This window comes from Apteryx rowi, unplaced genomic scaffold (assembly GCF_003343035.1).
Source record: "Apteryx rowi isolate R43461 unplaced genomic scaffold, aptRow1 scaffold_434, whole genome shotgun sequence".
NCBI classification, from domain to species: Eukaryota; Metazoa; Chordata; class Aves; order Apterygiformes; family Apterygidae; genus Apteryx; species Apteryx rowi.
In genome coordinates, this window is record NW_020450688.1 from 139,924 (window position 1) to 148,229 (window position 8,306).

General features: G+C 40.1%; 1 protein-coding gene across 8 annotated transcripts in view; it reads left to right on the top strand.

Moving 5' to 3' along the window:
- MTMR3 (myotubularin related protein 3) overlaps positions 1-8,306 on the top strand; it is a 90,429-nt gene that overhangs the window by 510 nt on the left and 81,613 nt on the right. For 5 of the 8 annotated variants that reach the window (XM_026076537.1, XM_026076534.1, XM_026076539.1 and 2 more), the window contains exon 2: positions 8,033-8,130. The exons of the other annotated variants lie outside the window; for them this stretch is intronic. The gene's annotated coding sequence lies outside the window, so the exon portion shown is untranslated. The remainder of the gene's footprint in view (positions 1-8,032; positions 8,131-8,306) is intronic. 8 annotated transcript variants of the gene reach the window in all.

Genomic DNA, 8,306 nt, shown 5'->3' on the forward strand with positions numbered 1-8,306 from the left:
GGCCTGCCCTGGCCCCGGCGGGATCCCCGTGCTTCCCGCGGGGCTGCCCGGTCCGGCCCCCTGCAGCGGAGCGGAGGGGTCTCCCAGCGCTGCCGGCTGCCGTGGTGCCGCGCGTGGCTCCCTCGGCCCCGTCTGACCCGCTGTCGGTTGCGCTCAGCCGTCCTTGTGCGGGGGCCAAAGCCTGCGCTTCTTTTGCGCGAGGTGGGAAGCGTCATGGGTTTTGTTTGCTGAGTGCGGGGCTTTGCTAGTGCCTCTTCCCCACGTCCCCCTCAACAGACCTGGTCTTTTGATGCATTATGAGCAGATGTTGCTCTTCTCCAGTAAGTAGTGTGTCCCCCCCCCCCCCCATGGAGTTTAAGTTTTCCTATTGCAGCTGCCACTTTTCTGTTCTTTCTTGTATGGAGTGTTTTCCCTACAAATAAGACCTCCTGTTCCTTCAGTCCTCTCTGTACTGGAAACTGGTTTCTTTCCTTTCACATACACGTTCCTCAGGGGAGAAAGCTGGGTATGAGCTTGTAACTCTTTTGCTGGCTGCAATCTGACATGCACTCTTCCGCTGTCCTTGCACTTGTCACTAGTTTTTCTTGTGTGATGAGCCTGTGTAACCACGTGTAGTAAGGCTTTCCTTTAGAAGCAAAGAGCTTGTCTAATGAATCATGTCAAGTAGTGCTGAGTGCAGAGGTACAGCTTGGCTTTATGCTGAAAATAAAGGAGTATTTGAATGCCTAGGTAAGTCCATTGGGGAAGGAGGGTTGTGTGACTGAAGAAAATATGGTAGACTTCTTGCAAAACGTGTCACGTTCAGAGCTTTAGTTAAAGGACTGAGGTACCTTTGGTCTGTTACTGATGCATACGCTCTAGCATTTGAAAACAGTCTTATTGGCAGAGATGAAGGGGGGGATCTTATGAAGGACTGCTCCTAGATAACTTCAGGAGAGGAGACTGACATCTGATCTCCACATTGCTTCAACTGCTATTGATCACACTGTTTTTGGAAGATGGAAAAAGTGTTTTCTTTCTTACATAGCACAGGAAATACTGTGAGCAATAAGTGTTGAAACTTTCTGCAGATAAGTGGAGGTGGGGCCTGGAATTCTAAAGTGTTGCAGTGAGAAGTGCGTCTGAGTTGTCACTTTGGAGTTTGGGGAGGGGCAAATGTGCAGAAACAGTAATGTTGAACGGTGGGTTTCTTTTTTTTTTTTTTTTTTGAGTAATGATACTAAAAGATGGTCTTGTAATACTTCCTCTCTAAACTTAAGAATTATAGGAGTCATATATTGAGCTTCAAGCTTAGTTCTCTTGCTGGCAGTGTTGGTATAGATACCTATCTAAGGACACTTAATGTCCATCACTATTAGCTGTCTGCACCAGAAACTCTTAAAATCTCAGTGTTAGCCTGTTTAAGAAATGTTATGCTGTGCAACCCAGAAATGATAGATAGTAGGTGGAAGAGGCTGGTTTGACAAAACTCATTTTTCATGAAAATGGCTGTCCACAGCTGCAGGAGATAGAGCTGGAACATACCCAAGCTTCTGAAGGTAGGGAATACAATATTTTATCTCAGATCTCATTCAGCCTACACTTCACATGGGATGGTGGAAAGAAGTATGTTTTTAGCCTTTGAAGACTAGGAGGAATATGGCTATGCAGTGCTTTGATAATTAACTTGTGAAAAAGGAGAAGGAAATTGCAAAGCTACTGGAGTGAGGGTGAGAGGCCTGACAAGTCTGCTGTAGCAAGGAGGAGACTCTCTGGAGTCAATTGGATGAAACCAGGTTAGCATCCATTACAAAGTTTAACATCTTTTCACCTGCAGGGAGCAAAGGGATGTGATGGCTAGTTTTGCTCTGGTAACTGTTTAAGGGGATATATAACTGGATATGGACACAGGACTCTTCTACTGAATTGAAATTAGTAATGTCTTCCAGAGCGTGTGTCTCCAAGTAGTACAGTAGTGCTTATCAGGTATTTTAAAATAGAGTTAAAATTCCAGGTATTTGAATTTGCACTTATTTCCTAGCTGCTTTAATTGACTGAATCGAAGAAAGATGGCTTATATAAATGTTTATTTCAAAATTAGCTTCTAAGTACTAAATTCTCTAAGCCTGGTTTTTGCCATAGTGTGTGACTGTTCTGCACATGTCTCTCATACTTGAGTAGCTGATGGTATAAAGACTTGCCTTTCAGGTCCCATGTGGGTTTTATCTCTCTGAGAAATGAGCTTTTTGATTTGCAGTTCCATCCCTCTTCTAGATGGGTGGTTCTATATCTTCCCAGTGCTCTCAGAAAAACTTGGAATATGCCTGGCAGTTAAATCATGCTGCTTGTAATTACCTGGATGGTTAAAAGATAGTAATTTCTTTATCTTTGTGAAGCTTCAAAATTACATGGTGGTTGAGTGGCTTGCATGAAAGATCTAAAAGTGAGGTTAGTGCTAGTTCAGGAACTTGAAATGCTGACTTCTTAGAAAGGCTTGCTGTGCCCAGGGCAGAACTGAGGACCTCAGCTCTTAAAGCATTACAACTTGACTTGTATCCCGGATACATTAACCCTCGAACTGTGAAGGATTGCTTCACATCCTTGTACTGAGTTGCACATATACCAGCTTATTGTGTGTCTGCTGCTTGTGGGATGGGCAAAGGTCACAAACTACAATGCCACTTGGTGTCGACTGTCCTTGTTCAGAACCCAGTTGAGAACAGAGAATGAGCCGAGACTTTGTCCCCTTGCTTTGGGCTAGTGGAGAACTAACAGTGTACTCTGTGTCATAGGATTGTAATTGTAACCTAGAGCATGAACACCGTAGACCTGATTTTCCCCTAATCTGTTCAATAATTTCTGGTAGTGATGTAAAGGAAGCAAGCACAAATGGGCCGTAGGGGAGATAATGCTTTATCCCATAAGGAAGGCCTTAAATCAATCTCTGCCATTCGGAGTCGGAGATGAAAGAGCGACCTGTAGTAGCAGGGAAGTGCAGTGTTATCTTGTTGAAATCAGCAGTACCTTTCACCTTTAGTCTGCTGTGAAGTGTGCTTGGGTTGTCTTGGTGATGTATGAGCTAGAGATGCTCTGGTCACATTCAGTAAATAGCAATATGCTCCTAGAAGTGCTGGAACTGCAGATCTGCGCTATGCAAAGTGAGCGAGGGAAGAAGACCAAAGCAGAAGTGTTTCTGGAATGTTAATTGAAATAGATAAGCTATTTCTGGAGTCATTGATGTTCATTCTTTAATTGGTTTAAAAACAGTGCTTTTCTTGAAGCTAAAGGCTTAACTTACAAAACTATAGTTGCTGATACCTAGCTTTGGTTCATCTTCTGAAATACCTCTTATTGAGACCCATAATCTAAAGTTTAGAAAGCAGCAGTTGGCTTAAAATGTGAATCTGAGAGCAAGTAAAGCTGTTAACTGTTACTGTTGACTGGAAGTATGCTCTGTAGGCCTTATTTCTAAGACATTGTTCCTCCACATGGGTGTTAATGCTGTCAGTAGTAGCAACAAAGTAAGCTTGGTATGATCCAATTTGAAATTTTTCTTAAATTGTGTATATATGCATGAGTGAGGCAACTATATATACTGTAGTAGCTATCATGTAGTTAAGGAACTCTTCCAAATTCTGTTAAGAAAAAAAAAAAATCTGAACAAGACTGCCTTCATAGGTTCTACTTGCCCATCCTTGGGAAAGTTGGATTTCCAAAGACTTGAAACTAAATGGACTTTGTTAAGCAGTATTGCATCTACACTTGTAAAAGCTGTTGTACTAAGGTATTATCACTTCTGGAGAAGGTTAATGCTTTGAGCAGGTTTTTAGTAGAGCTTGATTTTTTTCTTTTTTTTTCTTGTGGAAATTAGTTCATTATTTTTTCTTTCAGATAGGAAGGAAGATGAAGAGCTGTAAAGCAGCACTGATAGGATGGCCTGGAGGGAAGTGGCAGTACTAGCTACTGATCAAGCCTATAATAAATTAATAGCTTAAATTAACTTCAGTAACACATGCTGCTAGATCTTAAGTAGCATTAAAAACCCTTTTTAAATAAACAAGTGAAATAAAAAAAATTCAATTACAAAATTATCTTAAAGTATAATTTTGCAGTGCAATTGGAAGTGGGCAAGAAGTCAAAGAAACTGAGCCCTGAAGAAATACTAGTAGTTGAAAAGTCTAAGAGGTCATCTTTTTTACCTTGTTCACCGCATCTCACTAGTTTCCAGTGTTCATTGCAATGGACATTACCAAAATTAAAAGGCTACATATGCTGTTGATTGTTTATGGCTGTTAGAAGCTGATCTAGATGATGCTTTCACTGACTTGTGTGACTTCAGTTCTTCATTGAATTGTTCTTCAGTGCATGAGTAGAATGATAGTGGTCAACTTCTGGGTTTTAGCTGTTCTGAATCTTAAGAGGCATTAGAACACTAGGTGCAAACCCTGAGCTTTGCTTGGAAAATTATTCTATTACCTATGGAGTTAGCTTGAAGCTTGAATCTAGAATGAAATCAGAAATTTGCTGTTAGTCCTAGGCTTCTTAAAAAGAGCTGGGCACTTGGAAGGGCAATCAAAACAGACCCCCATCCTGACTGGGAAGCTCTGTTGTAGGAAACATTATAAATAGAGGTATGTTCAAATGATTAAACTCCTAGGATAAGAAGGCTGAATCAAGCTCCAGAAGACGGTTAATACCTGTGTAGGAAAAATAGCACATTTTGGTTCTGATCCTTTAAATTTGATTTTTAACTCGGTCTTCCTTCCTCCAGTTGTGTGTCCTCGTCTTAGCCTGTCTGTTCTGTGCTCCTCTGGTTCCCTGTCTGGTTCCATCACTCCTGCATACTCCGCAGAGTGATGACCTCTGTAGGGTTGAATATTGCTTCTCCACGTAACTGCCTATAGTGTGGTAACTGGGACCTGCTGGGGAAAATGTAGTTGTAACCTCTGGCGTGAGGAGAGCTTTCTGCTTCATGGGCAAGCACATTCTCAAAGCTGTTACAGCACTGTCTTTTATATCTTCTCCTGGCTAAGCTTTAAAATAAGAAGCTGTGATTGCCTTTTTAACTTGGCTCCAGAAAGTATCAAGTTAAATATGCTTTTCTGTCTGTTGGATTAGGTCCCTGAGAAGACTTGGGCTGATCAGCATACCCGTTAGTTCCTCTGGGATTGAAGCAGGATTTAGGTGCTAAGTTCTTGAGCTGGAGCAGTTTTGCAGATGCACAGATCTGCAGCTGCAGGCACCTGGTAAACTCCAGGTTGAACATACTCAGGGAATTTCAGGTAGCTTGTGAGCTGGTCTTGAATCACAGTTTAATTTCAGAGCTAAGTTATTCTTTGCTGCTGCTGCCCCTAGTAGATTGGCAAGATCTGGCCTATCAGATCCTACTTTGTTTAGCCATTATTGGGAAAAGAATTGGAAAAGAGATTTTTTTCACTTTAATCTCAAAAGCTTCCTACTGTTCAAGGAAACAACACTTGTCAAAGTAATTTACTGCCTATATCTGATTCTCCCAAGCTGTGACTACACTGTCCACGTGAATAAGACTTCTACAGAAGAATGTCTTGCCTGTTGTCTTTCTTTCTCCATTTTAAGAGTGTGGAAAGGTTTTCCTGTAGGAAAACTAGTGAAGAGCTATACATTATGCTTTAACTCAGATTTATTTTGTTTTTTGAAAATAAAATAGCTTGAATTGGAGAGCTCTAAGGTGCCTGTCTGTAGGATGAGACAGGCCTCTTGTATGTACAAGTCTAGTTTCTTTAAATATTTTTGATCTCTCTGGTACTGTACAAAATTCAGTTCCTAGAATATGATCAGTATGAGGGGAATTAATACACTCCAAGCTGAATTGTAGAGGAAAACTGCTGCATTGCCATAATTAAGTTTTTGCAGTTTTTCTCTCTAATCCTGAGTTTTATACACTGGTATAAGCATTATTTATAGAAACACAGTTAGAACCATTTTCTGTTGCCCTTTTCTGGGCCTCATTCACTACTCTAACTTTGGGACTAGAAACTAGGACTGTATTCAGAATATTAATTCTGTAGTGTTACCTGAAAGAACAGAGCTTCTGGAAGAAATAAAAATAGATCCTCCTTTCCTATGTCTGTAAGAGAAGTTTTTGACTCCAGTGTCAACTGGGAAAAGGGGGGCTCTCGACAGAATGGAACATTTCTTTCTAATGCTGTTTTGTGTCCCTGTGGAAGTGCCTAGGGGGAACTGCTCTCTGCCATCTGTGTCAGGAGAGGACAGAAATGCCTGTGTATGCTCTGCAGCCTTAACAGCCTCTTACAAGGGAAGAGGAGGAGGAGGATTATCAGGATTTTAATGATTTTTAAGGATTTTAATCATTCACTCTTTAGAAAATGTAGCTGGAAGTATTAGGGTAGTGAGTGTAACTGAAGATTGAATTGAAGATATGGTAACAGAAAGACTGAGCACCTAGAGAGCTAAGGAACAACTTATTTGCACCTAACATAACTGTTTGAAACAAACTGCTTATGGCTGCAGCATCTTATTACCTTTAACATCTTAAAGCAGATATTACATGGGTAAGAGAACTCTCTGCAGCTACCTCAACACTTGTGTAGTGAAGTGTCAATTTTGGCGTACAGATGTCAGAATGATCCAGTCTATTAGTTGATCTAGTGTTAATCTCTGTCACACTACACGTTTTCAGAATGAGTTTATTAAGTCCCAAGTTCCAGGTGAAAGTGGTTGTAACTTGGTTTAGAATTGGTGGAGAGCATTTCCCCGGAATTTCTTACCTGGTAGTTAGAGTAGGGGACTGGCAGCCTGACTTCTCTTCTTTTCTCTGCAAGTAGATCACGGAAGGGAGTGAGCTAGGTGCTACGGCTGTCTGATTTCATCTCTGGTCGTAGTAATTGACCTAAATGTGTACCTGTGAAAGCTTTGCTTATTGCATTGCTATCTGTAAGCTTGTAATTGCTATCATTGAAACTTAAGCCTGAGATAAAATGAGATGCTGTGAAGTTCTGTCATTCCTAATTATACTGTTTGACTGTTTCATCCTTGATAAGGTGTTTGCTTTAAGACCTTTTCAGAAACCTAATTCTGGATTTGTTGCAACTAAAAACTGTCTTGTTTTACTTGCCTCCAACCTTCATAGTGTCTTCTGTAAATTTCAAAACTGCTTTTATCAAAGCTGACTTTTTTTTTTTAAACTGTTCTGTGCGTTCTTAAGTTCAGGCTTTAAAATATTTGTCTACCTTCTGACAAAGAACAGATCCAAAATGAGAAGCTATGAGATAAAAGCTCACCTGCTATATCCCAAAGGCAACTTTGCTTGCAAATTAATTTGAGAACGTCTATCCATTGCTATTGTTTGAATAGAGTAGAAGCCCTCTTTGAGTCTTGTGAGCTGGTAGCTTTGCCTTTGTTATTCCACTTGAGTTTTCTCAAGTAGAAAACTCTACTTGAGTTTTCTTTACTGTTACTAATAGTGATCAGTAGTTGTAATACACTGTTGCACGCTACCTGTAAGCTTGTCTCATAGCGATCCTGAATCTTTTAGGGTCTGATAGACTTCTCCGATCAAGTCAGTCCCATTTCTCAGTTTCTGAGAACAAATATGTTAGTGTAATGTAGGCATTGTTAAACTTTTGGTCCAAGAAACTTGACTGAATTGACTGAGTTTATTGCATTTCTAGGTTATTTTGATTATTTACCTTCAACAGGTGGAAGTTGAAAGCAAATCAAGCCTACTTAATGTGATTTATTATCTCTGCCTTAACACTTTTTTGTTTCCATTTAAGCGCTGTGCACCTTTTTCTTAAGAGCTGATAACCTTTTAAACAAATGAATGACAAATTCTTATCAAACAAATGCTCATCGTTAATATTAAGAGTTTCTGTTCTTTAATTGGTGATTTGTGGATATGCTAGTCATAAGCCTCGAGTAACCTGACAAATTCAGATTCTTAATTTTCTCTGTGCTGTTCATACTGCTGGTGGGAGGAATTTGCTGTGAACAGGGCATTATATTCTGGTTGGATACCCATTATAATTAAATTATCATCTTTATCTATGTTCAGTGAACCTTTCTTTTAGTAACTGCCAAAGGAATGTACCTTTCTCCTACTTTGAGAAAATCTGAACTCTGAAGAAAAGGGAGGGAGAAGATGGCAACAAGGTAAATATTTTGTGGCCTTCTAGGCTTTCCTTGTAGGTTTGGCTAATGGATTATGATCAAGGCATAGTTGTTTTCTAATGCAGAATGCAATAGCTTGCTTGTGTGCTTTCTTTCTTTTCTTTTTTTTTTTTTTTTTTTGTACTTAAATCTGGATAAATTCTCTCCTGCTCTCTTGA